The sequence below is a fragment of the Macrotis lagotis genome, chromosome 5 (assembly GCF_037893015.1).
Source record: "Macrotis lagotis isolate mMagLag1 chromosome 5, bilby.v1.9.chrom.fasta, whole genome shotgun sequence".
Lineage (NCBI taxonomy): Eukaryota > Metazoa > Chordata > Mammalia > Peramelemorphia > Peramelidae > Macrotis > Macrotis lagotis.
This window is the reverse complement of record NC_133662.1, coordinates 41084203-41100555: the sequence shown is the minus strand read 5'-3', so window position 1 is coordinate 41100555 and position 16353 is coordinate 41084203.

The window sequence follows — 16353 nt, the reverse complement described above, 5'->3', positions numbered from 1 at the left end:
TGTGTCTTTCTGTAGGTTCTACCTCTCTAAAACTTAGTTAAACATAATTTTAAGGTTTTTGGAATATTTTGGAAGAGAGCTTCTAGGAAAGCCTGCCCTCAAGTCATCTTGGCTCCACCCCCCCTTCTATCAGTAATTTTGGCAGATTTTTTTGAGTTTTTTGAATCAGATTTTATTTTGTAGTTCTTTTTACCCATGGAATTTTTAAAAATTTTTTATTATACTAGTATTCTAGGCAACTAATAAATACATTCTTTTCTTTGTTTCTATCTTCAACTTCTCTGCTGTATTGGCTGTTCTTTTGGCTTATTTTGAACTCTTTTTTTTACGTTTTTGCAAGGCAAATGGGGTTAAGTGACTTGCCCAAGGCCACACAGCTAGGTAAGTATTAAGTGTCTGAGGCTGGATTTGAACTCAGGTACTCCTGACTCCAGGGCTTGTGTTCTATCCACTGTGCCACCTAGTCACCCCTTATTTTGAACTCCTTCTGAAGTTATTAGTTCTTCAGTCCTTTTCTACATAATCTGTTTGGTGCTAGAGTTCTGTAAATAACCACACTGAGCTCTTTGTCTTCATGCTAGAGTAGAATTTTGCTCTACCATCATCAAAAGCCTAAAGGACATAGAACTATGGGTCATAGTTCTGAATGTAGCTGACCCAGGGTCTAATCTCTATTTCCTAAATTCTATTCATAGATCAAAAATGAATAGCCAAGATAAGAGACAAATAATCTGCTCTACTACAGTAGTACCACACTAGGATACCTAGTCCTAGATGGGATGTCTGATTCCTGGATCTGCTCATTGTTCCAAACCTGTTTTGGGATATTAAGCAGGAGTCAAGTTTTGTTCCCTTCCACAGTTTTAGATGGGCTGAACCTGGGGCCTCTCCTCTTTGCTAAACTCAAACCAGGCTCTTACTCTTCTACAATCCTTAGTGGATTGAAAAATCTGAGAATTAAAATGTCCACTATAGGGCACCCTCATGTAAGACCTTGTTTCCTGCACCACAGTTTTGAAGAGAACTTGGGAAGCAAGGATTTGGTTCTCTTTTGCACTCATCTAGAGTGATTGAAAGATCCAAAATCTGTATAGAGAAGTTGAAAGACCCAATCAATCTAAGAAGTGTCCTTTCTATATCCACCATAGTTCCTTTAGGAGTCAGAATAGAAATTTTAGATTTCATATGTTCCTAACCAGCATAGGGTCAGGAATGGGGAAGGACAGCAGCCCTATCTCCTGCCCTTCCACAAAGATACCCCAATAGTTTTGATAGGATTTATAGCTAGGAAGAGAAGAAAAACTGAAAGAGGATTGGCCCTTTTTAAAAGCACCCTGAATCAATTGCTTTTCCTCCTCAGTGGACAATAGATGAGTTGATTCATTCTCTCAAATGCAAATCATATAGTGCTAAACCCTATATGTCAGATTATTAGAGTAGATAGATGCTCCACAGAATATCCCTTATAGAATGCTCTCTGGAAGATATACTCCAGTCTGACTCTTCTTACCTGTTAAATGTAGTTAGAGTAGATGAGTTTTGAGAAAGCTTCCAATTCTAAGTCTATGATATCATGATCTTGTACATGTATAACTTATTTATCTGCTTAAATTAATCAATGAAACCCTAGGAAGCTCAGAAATGTACTTTGTGGACAGGTTATAAAAAATTTTAAAAGTCAAACAGAGAAACTTGCATTTTTCTTAGAGGCAACTGAGAGTAACTGGGGTTTATTGACTAGGAAAGTGATATGGTCAGACCTGCTCTTAAAGAAAATCTCTCAGGCAGTCATGTGAAAGATGGATTAATGGGGGAAATACTTGTGGCTGCATGACTACTTAGAAAGACAAATGTAAATGTGCTTTTGAGAGGTGATGAAGAACTGAATTAAGGTGGTGACTCTGTGAATAGTAAAGAGGGAATAGATATGGAAAAATATTGCAAAGTAGAAAAATGGCAAGATTTTCCAACTGATTAGAAAATATTTCCAAGAGTATTATGAATGTATAGAGAAGAAAGCTCAGGATAAATCCTTAGGATACATTCACAGTAAATGTACATCATAAGAATGATGTTCCAGCAAAGAGAGCATGTGAAGAAGAATTAATCAAGTCATGACTATCTAGAGAAGAGAATGGCCAGGAGAGAGTGATCAAGATGGGGCAGAGTGGTCAAAAAAGAATGAGGATGGAATAAAGGCCCACTGTATTTGAAAATTAAGAGATAATTGGTAAATTTGAACAGAGGAGTTTCATTTGAATGTCATCAGGTTGCAAAGGATTGAAAAGTGAATGAGAAGAGAGGAATTGGAGACAGCAAATGTAACCAGTTTTATTTTCCTAGGAACTTGACTGAGAAAGCAAGGAAAGGCAAGGAAAGATATAAGACAATAGATATAGCTCATGAAGATAGCAGAATCTAATGAAGGTATTTTAGGAATCCATTGTGTGTATCACAAGAAAATAAGCAACTGTTAAAACCAAACATTGGAACAACCATTTGGTTTAAGATTATTTAAGAAACATGCAGAGTACACCATGTAAAATATCAGGCTGGATGAATCAAAAGCTGGAATTAAGGTTGCCGGGAGAAATATTAACAAACTCAGACAGGCAGACAATACATCTCTGATGGTAGAAGGTGAAGATGAATTAAGAAATTTCTTGATGAGGGTAGAAGAAGAGAGTAAAAAAGCTGTCTTGATTAACATCAGAAAAGCCAACATCTTTCAAAGAGATGGAGAAGAGATGGAATTAGTATCAGATTTATATTTTTGGGTCAAAGATCACTGTAGACTGTGATTGCAGCCATGAAATTAAAAGAGACTTGTTCCTTGGAAGGAAAGCTATGGCAAATCTATACAGGATCCTAAAAAACAGAGACACCACCTTGAGGGCAAAGGTGTGTATAATCAAAGCTATGGTTTTCCCCCTAGTAATGTATGACTTTGAGAATTGTACTGTAAGGAAAGCTAAATGTTGTAGAATCAACACTTTTAAATTATGTTGCTCGAGAAGATGCTTGAGAGACCCTTGGACAGCAAGAAGGTCAAATCAATCAATACCTAAAACAATTAATACAGGTTATTCACTGAGAAGTCAAATACTGAAGCTAAAGTTTAAATACTTTGACTATATAATGAGGAAACAGGATTCATTGGAAAAGACTCTGATGTTGGGAAAGATTAAAGGGGAAAGGACAAGGGAATGGCAGAAGATAAGTGTCTTGAAAACAATGAACTCAGAGAAACATAGTAGAGGAAGAGCTTGGCATGCTATGGTCTTTGGGGTCATAAAGAACCAGACATAATTGAATCACTGAACAAAAAGAACAATTTTAGGGATAAAGGATACCTGAACATGTTAGCATACAATAGAAAAGGAATCAATAGGTGGGAAGATAAGAAATATTAGAGAGTGAAGATTGAAGAGGGAGAATAGTGGAGAAGAGAGAAGGGGATCCATCTACATATGAAGAGTTTTGGCAAGGACAAAAGCCACCTCACCAGAGACTAAAGAAATAGAGAAAATAATAATGAGTAATTAGTCAGAAAAACAGACTGGGGTCAGACTGTGAAATGCTTTAGCTCCAGGGAAGTTTGTATTTGACCCAAGAGGTAATAAGAAGACACTAAAACTCATTGAGCAAGGTAATTACTGGTCAGATGTGTGCTTTTGGAATATCAGTTGACAATTGTGTGAAGGATGTATTGATTAGAGGAGAGTCTAACTTCAGGGAGAATGATTAGAATCCTCTTATAATGGAACATAGGAGAGCTGGTGAGGGCCTAAAACATGGGCTGTAACGTCCTGCCCAAGATAAGACCTGTGAAGTCATTTGATCTGGTGCTGCCAACACAAGTGCAGATAGGACTCGAAACAATAAATCTAGGACCTTTTTAGGATTGAATTAATTAATTGATTGATCAAACATAGCAAACTAATTTTTTGAGTTGATAATTTTGTATGGTCTGATAATGATGTTATAAACATCTAAATGGTCTTTGGCAGTAAAAAGGTTTGCCTAAAAGATGACCAAGTGGGTGGAGAAAAGGGAATAGATGTGAGAAGTGAAGATGGCAACTGATTAGACTTTAGAAAGATAAGGAAAAGGGAAGAGTTGAGGTTGACTCTTTTGTTGTGAACCGAGTTATTTGGAAAGAATGGGAGGCCTGAACAGAAAAATCAAAATTTGGGGGAAGAATAAGTTTTGGGGAAAGATGAGTGGTTCTCTTTGGGGAATGTTGAATTTAGTGGAATAAATTCAGAATGAACAAATAAAGAAATGAATTGTGTGAAGTTCATTCACCTAAATACCTGAGTTGAGTAAAGTAAATGGAAGATCATACCCTTTTATATGTATGTATGTATGTATGTATGTATGTATGTGAAAAATTTATTAAATTCGAGAGTTCTCAAAGATTTTTTTCCATGGAAATTTAGAAAAATGAATGAAGGATATGCTTTGAATGCATGGGCTGTTTTTCATAAGAGACTACTGAAAATTAGTTGTAACATTTTAAGCTAAATTTTTATGAGTACAAGAATACTTGAAAATCCATGCTATTAGGCAAATATTTCTATGATAAAAAATAGCTTTGCTCTAGCATTTGCAAGAGTTAACTTGACAAATTTTAGCTTACTCTGAATTAATCATTGTATTATAGAACAGGTTCAATATCTGGGGCACTTAACTTTGTCCTGAATTTCCTCATATTCATGCTGGCTTCCTGTATTTCTTGGCTGGTCTATAATCTTCCTGGCATTTACTGTCTTTTCTTTACCATATGTGGCATTTTGTACAAGAAGATAAAACATCCCAGCTAAATATAGAAAATGCCATGTGGGCCTGTCTCATTTTATTTTCCTATGACTTCAATTCATATTTAAAAAACAACTTACAAAGTGGAAAATCGTGGGCATTGAAAGCAGGCATTAAAATAATATTTGCATTTTTATTTAGAGAAGGAAAAATGTGAGTGCAAGTTTCAAAGGAAATGTGAATAAAAGCCAACTCTAGGGTTGCTTTTATTTAAGCAATAAACCCTCAAAAGATATTAGGCTTGTAGTTTCTTTTTTTTCCCTTTTTTTTAAGGTTTTTTTGCAAGGCAAATGGGGTTAAGTGGCTTGCCCAAGGCCACACAGCTAGGTAATTATTAAGTGTCTGAGACCGGATTTGAACCCAGGTACTCCTGATTTCAGGGCCGGTGCTTTATCCACTGCATGCTTTATCCACTGCATCACCTAGCCTCCCCTAGGCTTGTAGTTTATTCTGACTTTTTTTTTTTGAGTGGGAAGAGGTGGGTGGGAGACTCAACCCCTCCCCCTCCCCCCAACACAACAAGGTTAAAATAGAAGCAGGAAAGAACAGGATTTGTTCTTGTGAGGGATTTCACAGGTACAGATGAGAATGGAAAGCTTTTTCATTATAACTTCTTGTTGAGGAACGATTAGACAATTTGGAATGAATTGGATCCCCTTTTGATATGTGCTTTATCTGAGAATCTTAGAATTTTAAAACTAGAAGAGACCTTAAAGACTATCTAGTCCAATTATCTGATTTCTTTTTTAATAATCATGTAATGATGAAATTGTAGTCAAAACATTTGTGGCAGAGTTGAGACTAGATCTTGGCTTTTTAAAATCCTGTTTCAGTGTTTTTTCTATTATATGGTGCCCTATGTGCTTCTCCTAGACTTGTCCTCACTCCTAATCGATCCTTTCCTTACCTTACTTTTTCCTCTTATCTACTCTTAAAATGTAAACATTTATTTTAACTATAGAAATCAGTTATATTTCTATATATAGATATAGGTATATTTAAGTGAAGAAAGATGTTTATTTCTCCCCTGACCCTTTGATTTCTTAGTTATTTATTTGGAACAGTGGATAGTGCTTCATATGAAGTCAGGGGAACTTGGGTTCAAATGCTGCCTCAGACACTCACTAGCTGTGAGACCAAAGACAATTAAATATGACCATATTAGGTGACCATGTCACCATAGTCATTTAATTTCTGTCTGGCACTTTTTCATCTGTAAAATGGAGATAATAACACTAATTTCTCAGGGTTGTTGTGAAGATAAAATGAGATAGTATTTGTATACACTTTGCAAATCTTAAAGCTTTATATCAATATTACAACTCCTCCTCCTCCTCTACTACTGTTACTACTACTACCTTTATCACCACTATAACCATCACTACCAATACTATCACCACTACCACCACTACTATTACAACAAAACAACAACAACTACTACTACTACTACTACTACTACTACTACTACTACTACTACTACTACTACTCCTCTCCCTCCTCCTCATATACTTATCCAAATATCTGACCCTAGGAGTCTAATGGATAATATCCCATTGATATTGTAGTGGTAGTACAGTTAGAGATCTAGAGAAGATCACAAAGTTGGTAAGAGAGAAAGTCAGTGTTGTGATGAGAGACTTCACTTCTCTAGTCTCTCAACTAAAGACAGGACATTAGAAATGCAGTATGATGTAGGATATTAGTCTTAGAATAAGGAAGATGTGAGTTCAGATTCTGTCAGATATTTAATTGCTGTGTGACCTTGGCCAAATCATCTTGATTTTCCTGTTGCTCAGTTTTATTTCATTTTCGGTTTCACATTTTCTTTCTCCCCTAAATATTAGGAGGCAAGAAAAATACAACCCATAAAAATGTATAATCTTGCAAAACATGTCTATGTTAGACTTGCTTTTTTAAAAAATCAATTAAGAAAAAAGAAATAGAAGTAAATATGCTCCAATTTGTATTCTGAGTTTATTAGCTCTCTAGGAATCTATGATTGGTTATTATGTTAAGATTTACTAAACTTTTCAAAATAGATTAACTTAGAAATATTGATGTCACTGTATAAGTTTTTCTCCTGGTTTTGCTCTCTTTATTTTATTTCTGTTCATAGAAATCTTCCCAGGTTTTCCTAAAACCATTCCCTATGTCATTTCTTATATCACAATATCACATCACATTCATACCATGATTTGTTCAAAATTCCCTAATTGTTGAGCATTCCCTCACTTTTTGATGCTTTGACACTTCAAAAGAGACTGCAATTTATTTTTATTCTCATGGTTTCTTTCTTTAATCTCTTTGGAGGATAAACCTAGTAGTGTCATCAACTGGATCAGAGGGTATGAACAATTTAAAAGTTTTTGGACATACATCCAAATTGCTTTCGATAATGATTGGACTAGTTCACAGCTCCACCAAGAGAGCATTGATTTTTCTCACATTTCCTCTAACGGGTCATTTTCCTTTTCTATCCACAAAACAAAAATAATGGAACAGAGGAGAAGCAAGGATAGAACATCACTAGAATTCCCTTTGAGGATGACATTGATTCATTAATAAATACATTTTCATTTTATGCATGAAGAAATGAAGTGCACATTCTTCAATTGATAAATGGTTAAATGATATAAATGGGTAGTTTTCAGAGGAAGAAATCAAAGCTTTTGATAGACTGTTTTAAAATTGCTAAGTCACTAATAAATAGGGAAATGAAAATTAAAACAGCTTTGAGGTACCTTCTCACACATCAGATGAAGGCAATGATACCATGCTTATTGACATAATTGTAAATGATAGATTTAGAGCTGGAAGAGCCATCTACTTCAATTCATTTAAGAGATGAGGAAGATGAGACTGAGGGAGGTTGAGACTTTCTCAATGTTACACAAGTAGAAATTAACTGAGACAGAATTTCAACCCAGATTCTCTAACTTCTGAGTTAGTGCTTTTCTCACTTTATTTGCATGTGAGAGAAATAGCTTATATGGCCAATGAAACAATGAGTTTATAAATTACACCAGGCTGGTACAGTAGGCTAAATCTAAATAGGTGAAATTTAATTAAGATAAATATAATTCTCTGCACTTGGACTGAAATAAATCAACAATAAAATTACAAGAAAGGCAAGATATGTATAAAAATAATTCATGTGTAAAGAACCTGAAGGTGTTATTGAATTTCAAACCCAACAATGGAACATGGCAAACAAAGAAGCTAATATGATCAGAGGCCACATTTATAAAATTTGGAGTACAGCATAATAGAAGTTTAAGACTACTGAACTCTACTCTGTCCAAAGTCCATTTGAAGTATTTTGTTTGAGTTTTGGACCACATTGGGAAGAACATTGATATATTAGCATGTACCCAGTTTAGATTAGCTAAATTAGTGAGAAAACTCGAATTATGCCATAGTAAGATCAGTTGAAGGGTCTAGGATGTTTACCCAGGGAAAGAAAAGATATAGCAAAACATTTTCAAGTAAGACTTGTTCTTCTTGAGCTCTAAGACCTATTTTGCACATGTTCCAAGGCTCTATCTTCTACTATCTCTCTTCTTTACTCTCTTGAAAAGTATGTACAATGCTACAGCTTCAATAATAACTTCTCTACAGATGCTTCCCAATTCTGTATCTCTAGTTGGAACATTGATCTTGTTCCAGATTTTAAAATGTGCAACAGTTTAATCCTCCTGCCTCAGTTTCCTTACAGTTTCTGTAAATAAAGATGTTCTCACAGGGCTGGTGCAAGGATCAAATGAGATAGCATATGTAGATGTTTTGCAAATCCTAAAGGGCTTTATAAATGCTTGTCGCTGTTCTTCTTCATCTTTCTACAAGATCCTCAGTATTTTTACCTAATCCCTTGAACCCCCATATGAAAACAATTGCTAAGATCTGCTATTTGTACCTCTTAAATATCTCTCACATCTACAATTTCCTTTCAGTTTCGACTACTACTACCATATACTTTCATCATCTCTCACAGATTATTGTTAGTAACATTCTTAGTGGTTTTTCTAGTCCCTTGTTTTCTCCCCTCTCCAATCTATTCTCCACATCATTACTTAAGTGATATTCCTAATGGAAAGGTCTGATCATATCAATCTTTGACTAGAAAAATTTCAAAATTTCCTTGTTATCTACCAAATAAAATACAGATGAGGTATTCAAGGTTTCCTTCAATCTGGTTATAACCAATGTTTCTATTATATTTTTTATATTACCTCACTTCTTGAGCTCTGCCTTCCATAACTCAACTGATGTTGACCTTTGAACATTGCTGTGCTGACCAAACAGAATATACATTTGTCCCTGTGCTGAGGGAGGGATAAAATTGGAAAAAAAAACTCACCATGAATTTACCCAGAGAAGGAAAAATAAACATTGTAGAGCAATGCAAGGCAATCACAAGTTCTCATAACTTCCTGAGAACCCTATTGGTGGACAGGAATAATTATGGATCTCTGGAGAAAGTCCATATAGTATTAAATGGTCCAAAGGGTTCTAAACCTGGATTTTCCTTAAAAAACTTCAAATATCCTGGAGTATATTGGCTGTACCTTGCTCTTTCATTCTGAAAGGACTATAAATAATCCTTAGGGATTCAGCATCCCTGAAGCCCAAACTCCATAATTTTGTTTATGTGGAAACTAGAACCCCTCAAAACTAAATCATTTGCTCAAAGTAAATAGATAATAAGTGGCACAGTCAAGCTTCAAACCTCTGTAGTTGATATTGCAGGGAACCTGGTTTAGGGAAAATGTAGATGAGAGAACTAGGCTGGTATAAGGTTTAAGTAGTGGACTTGGAATCAGGAAGGTATGATTCCTATCTGACATGTCACTTAATCTCTCAGGTTCTCAGTTTTATCATCTATAAATTAAGGATATTGGATTTGATGTCTTCTGTGATCCCTTCTAGTTGTACAGCAATGAACCTATGCTCCTCTGACAGAGGACAGAGTGTCAGCAGTAGAAGTAAGGTTTGTTTCTGACCAAATAAGATTAGGAAGCAAGGTAAACAGGAACTATGTATAAGGTTCCCTTTACTGCCCTTTGTAGCATTATATGAATGGTATGAAAAGTTGCTGCAAGGGGGCAATGTATATATACTAACAAGTTCAATGGAATTAATAGGCAGGAAATGTAGTATGTACAACTTGTGTTAAGTACCTCCAATCAGAACAGTGCCAGGTTTGAGGAAGACTGGGTTACTCATCTGAGTATGTGTGAAGTTTGTATTCCATGGGTCAGTCAGTCTCTCCAGGGCCATGGACACACAGCTGTTAAGTCCTATTCTATGACTCAATTTGATTTTAAGCTGATCCAGTCAACTGAAATGTACCAACTATCTGCCATCTCTGGTTTTAAAAGAGCCAGAGAGTAGGTTTTCATTCAATGGGTTTATTCAGTTCCTAAATTAATACTTTTAGAAGGATAGGGAAGATCCTTTTGTTTTCTCAATTCTCAGTTTCTCAACTCATTTTTCAGCAGTCCTTCAAGATGAATGTTCCCTGATACCATGGATATTGATAAGCAATATCCATAAGAAATGGGGATCTATGCCCATAGCACTTGGATGAAAGGCAATATAAGAACAATCATTGGATTTGTACAAAACAGTGAAATGAATGATTCATAGGACAACTGAGATCAATGAAATATTCTTTTTAAAATTGACATTATAGAAATATGACCTTCATACTGTAGCGATGTTTGCAAGAATTGTTTGAAATAGTTATAAAAAGAAACCTTATTCTAAATTTCTTAGGATCAGAATTAGATAAGGAAAGGATATTAGAGATCAGTAAATCCAGGGGTTCTTAAGGTAGGCCTAGGAATTTGATCTTTAAAGTATATTTGAAAGGGCAGCTAGGTGGTGTAATGGCAAGAGCATTGCTCCTGGACCCAGGAAGGCCTGAGTTCAAGTCTGACATCAGACACATAATGCTTAGCTGTGTGATTTTGGACAAGTCAATTAACCAACCCCATTGCCTTGTAAAAACAAAAATGTATTTTAAAATTCCATTTTAATGTAATTGGATTCATTTATAATTTTATATATTTCTTTTTACATATTTAAAAACATTATTTGAGAAGAGATCCATATGTTCCACTAACTTCCAAGAGGCCCACAAAGGTTAAGAATACCTGAAATCCAACATCCATGATTATTGATGAGGAAAGTAGAACTCCCCCAAACTGTCACTTATTTAAGTTCACATAGATCAAGTGACAGTTAATCTTAATCAATTAATCAATCAATTAAACATTCAGAAAACATTTTTAAAGGCATTATGTGTTAGGTCCTGTGTTTGGCCCTGGAAATGCAAAAAGTTATATCAAAAGTCTCTGCTCTTATGAATCTTATATTAGAATAGACTCTTTCCACTCTATCATTCTGAGGCTTCCACTTCTATCAGCATCCATTTCTGACAATTAAATGGAAGCAAATACACATGGTAGAAAAGTCATCGTAATGGTAATCAAGAAACCTGGTGCCCAGTGTTTGCTACCTGCATAATTTGGACAAATCATTTACCTTTCTTGGTTTCACTTTCCTCATCTCTAAAATGAAGAACTTGCTTAACTCCAATTCCCTGCAAAAATTCTATAAATTTTTATTGGATTTAGAAATGAAATAGCACATATAAAATTATTTGCAAATCTTAAGGGGCTTTATCCTTTATAAGTCTTCTTATTTTTTCTTCTTGTTGTAGTTCTTCTTGTTCTTTTTGTTTCTAATTTTCTTCCTCTTCTCCAATTCATTTCAAATATGAAAATTCTATAATTTTTTATTGTGCTTAGAAATTAGATAGCATATATAAAATGATTTGCAAATCTTAAAGGGCTTTGTAAGCTCTTTATAAGTCTATTTATGTTTTCTTCTTCCTGTTCTTGTTCTTTCTTCTTTCTTGTTCTCTCCTCCTCCTCCTCTTCTTCCTCCTCTTCCTCCTTCTTCTCCTCCTCTTCCCCCCCTCCTTTTCTTCTTTCTTTCTTCTTCTCCTTCCTCCAAGTTGCTTAGTTTGCATTCCAGATTCTGCTATTGGGGATATAGGACTATGAGATTCATATTGCATGTTCTAGCCTCACAAGGAATCACCATCTTCATCATTTTATGCAGTTACACCAAAGTATGCAGTGAGACTCAATATAATAAACATACTTTATAGAGACCAAATGTCTTGAACATTTCAGTATTGCTACTTTAATTGTTGTAATGTATTGAAATGCTGTTATAATTCATAAAATATGAATTTACATATATATTACTCATTCATGTTATCTTGTGGTTATTATGAAACTTTATGATCAAAATATAACAAAATTATGTATGTTAAAAAGGAACCTCAATTCAAAAGAGATTGGAAAAATTGTTTTCAACAAAAGTATTAAATGACATTGGTAAAGAAAAAGTAGAAAAAAGGATAATGGTAGAGTCATTTAAATGCAATACGGAAATCTATCAGGAATATAGGAAAAAAGTATGTTTTCAGTTTGACTGCTATATTATCTTAAATCAGAAAGATACTATAATTATAATACGATATGCTTATTAGTGTGTATGTTAGTGTGGGTGTATATGTATAAGCAGTGTTCATCTTATAAGGTCTTTGGGGTCAATGCCCCTCTAAAGAATGAATAATACATATTCAAGCTCTTAACAAAAGCAAAAAGAAGGCTAAAAGGTCCTTGAGTTTAAAATTGCTTTTGTAACAAAGAGTCCAACTGGATGATGAATAGATTATGAGTCATATTAATGGTATTTCTATGCCATCAGTCTACAAAATCTTGACTTTTTGAGGACTATGAGTTCACTGTGCCTTGCTTGTATTTTCCAATATCTCATATTGTCATTATTATTATCCTTGCTTTCAGATAAACTCAATTACCAAACTAAATATGGCCTTTCATCAAATTTTTCTTGAACTTTTGGCCCTGAAACCATCTAGAATGCAAGGCACTTGATATGATCATGATAATAGCTAATATTTATATAGTGTTTTAAGATTTTCAAACTGCTTCTTTACATGTTATTTCATTTGATTTGGTCCTTGTACAGTAGGTGTTATCATCATCATTTTACAGATAAACAAAATGAGGATTAAAGGGGTTAAGTGACTTATCCAAGGCTACATAGTGAATATACAAGACAGAATTTGAACTCAGATCTTCCTAACTTGAAGTCCAGTGATCTATCCAGTGGACCATCTAGCTGTCTAGTATCAAAGTCATGGAAATGTCCTTCACTAATTTGTCTATTATTCCAACTGAATTTGTAGAACTCTAAAATTAGTTAAATGTAAAAGATGGCCTATGTACAAATATCTTGTCATTTGCACAATGACAGGTCTGAATTTTTATGGCCAGATGGGAAATGGCCAAATTCAGAGAACCATTTAAAGACATTCAAACACATGTCAAACTGCATTTGAGTAAAGATGAAAATAAACAGTGAAGTCATAAGAACTGTGGGGATATATAGTTTTTAAATTTTTAGTCAAGATGACTTTAAAAGGCTAAGAAAGGTAAGCATTAAGGGTTATTTCTTTTTCTTTCTTTTTTTTAAAATTCTGCTTAGCCCAAGAAAGATATAATCTACTACCCATCCCTCATTTCCCCCATTAAATAGATGCACTTTTCTTTCTGGAATTTTCATAGCATTTTGTGTTTATTTATCTCTAATGCACTTAATTTCAATAAATATTAGTTAAACACATATGGTAGGCTTGAGGGATAAAAGGAAGAAAAAAGCAATCCTTATCTTGAAGGATCTAATATTCTATCATTCTTTTCTTAATTTTGGCTATTTAGTCATATCATCTTCATTTGTATTACAATTTTCATTATACTTGTAGGTGGCATATTTTCCCTCTATAGACTCCATGCTTTATATGAAGAACATCCTCCTCACATAGTGTAAGTCTAGTCAGTACTCGAATTTTATTTTTGAAGAATTCTTACTTCCATCACTTCTATTTCAAAGTATGTTGAGTTTATGACTGGTTTTGAATGAGTATAAAATAGAATCAGAAATATTTGGGGTTCCCTCCTTAAATCTTTTCCTATTCTATCCATCTTCTGCACAGCTCTTAGAACAATTTTCCAAAATCATATATCTGATCATGTTGCTTTTCAAATCAAAAACTATCCAGTGAATCCAGGAATTAATATGAAATCTTCTACTTGGTTATTTGAAACCCTTCATAACCTGGCTTTAAATTACTATGCATTATGGATTATATATATGTATATATATATATATATATATATACATATATATAATCTATGTTTAAACTTCTCAGTGTTCCTCATGTATATGTAAAAGTGTGTGGGTGAGAGAGAAGAGTGATTGAGTGAATTAATCAAATTTTAAAAATGTCTCGAAGGACAGCTTCATGCCACAATGGATAGAGCACTGGCCCTGGAGTCAGGAGGACCTGAGTTTAAATCCAGCCTCACATACTTAATAATTGCCTAGCTGTGTGACCTTGGGCAAGTCACTTAACCCATTGCCTTAAATTAAAATTTTTTTTAAAAAATAAAATTAATTAAAAATGTGTTCAAGACATTAAACCTTGATACATATCCTGAATGAGAAAACAAATGGAAGTTTCATTAGGTGTCAACCAGTCCCGGGCATCACCTTGATTTATCCAAAGACATTTCCATTAGATTAACAAGAGTTGTATATCAATTGGTGAAGGACTTAGTCATGCCTTGAAAGCCATAAGAGGCTTTGAGGTTCTGGCAGTGGGGACAAAGGAGTAGAAACTTAAAGAACTCAGTCAAAAAAGAATCAGGTTCATCTAGTCAATTGGCAAAGGAAGAAAGAAATTGAAATGGGGAAAAGAGAAATGCTGAAGAGGCTTCACTAACCCTTTTCCCTGGAGTCATCTCTAGGTAGAACTGAGGGAAATTTCAAAAAAGATTATTTATTCTCAGCTTCCTCTTCTACTGCCTTTCTACTAATGAACACTATGATAAATACTACTAAATGTTTTCATAAACCTGAATTTTCCCTCTACCACAATGAGTACATGGTTTAGCAAGAGAAATATAAATACAAATTAAGATATTAAACTAAACTTATCCCTGTGTGTTCTGAATTTCTAACTGGGGTGGGGTGGACTGATTGATTAGTATTCCTAACTTTTCATTTAATAAAACTGAATTATAATATAAAATGATATATAATAATATCATCAAATATAACAAAGAACTCCTTCCAGTAGCAGAGGAAGGAATCACATGGACTTGAGGGCTCAATATATTACTTTTGGGCTTAAAACAAGATATTTATTAAAAGAAAGTGTTATATATGATCTTCTATCTCAACACTTTTTCATTGACTGAATCCTAAGACAGTAATACATTTCCTCTTCCCTTGTCCATCTTGGGATCCCTTACAACCTTCAAGATTCAGCTCAAAGCACCACATTTTACATTGTCTTCCCTGATCTCCTAAGATACTAGTGTCTCTTCTCCAAATCATCTAGTATTTCTTTTATATAATACCTACCATAATAGAAAAAAATTAATATATTATAATGATTTAAGGTTTGTAAAAATGCTTTGCATTCATTTTCTTAGATGATCCTCAAAACAACCCTGTGATGTTGTCATCTCCATTTTTATGGATGAAGAAACTGAGAGTAAGAGACATCAAGTGATTTATTCTGGGTTGATTAGATGGCAAGTATTTGAAGCAATGAGGTAGCCAAATGGTTGGAACTTTGGGTCTAGAACCAAGAAGACAAGTTCAAATCCAGTCTCAAACACTTAATAACTCTATGACCTTGGGAAAATCACTTCATGTGTTTGTCTTAATCTCCTGGAGAAGAAAATGGCAAACCACTCCAGGATCTTTCCCAAGAAAACTCCATGACCAATATTGGATTACTATGGTCCATGAGACCACAGAGTCAGACCCAACTGAATAATTAGCAACAAAAACATTTAAAGGAGAATTCTAACTTCAGTTTCCTAATTTCAAGTTTAGCACTCCAGAGATGAAATCAATGCTGAAATGGACACATCCTCAGTACCCTCTGTCCTTGGGGTCTGGACATCTGGAACTCATCTCAGACCTTCTGTTTGAGGAAAACAATCAGGAAATTCACCTCATCATTTTGTACTGTTCACCTCCTGAATTTTATGATCTCCGGAAACTCATCATTCAGCAAGATGAAGTCAACTCTGAAAATTACACCTCCTCAGATCATTTCTCATTGCAGCTGTAGGACTTCATTATGCTCCCACATGTAATCTACCTGTTTATGTGTTGTCTTCCTCTTTTAGATTATATGCATCTTGAGGACAGAGAATGTCACAACTTTATTTGTAGCCTCAGATCTTAGCACAGTGACAGGAGCATAGCAAAGCCTTAATAATGCTTTAACTATTGACTCTAGACAAGGACTTTCACTTTTTCTTTTTGCATTCCTAGAACCTACCATAATACATTAACCACATTGAAGGCATATTTTTTATGTTGATTGGGGTTCTCTTTAGGATGACTTAATGA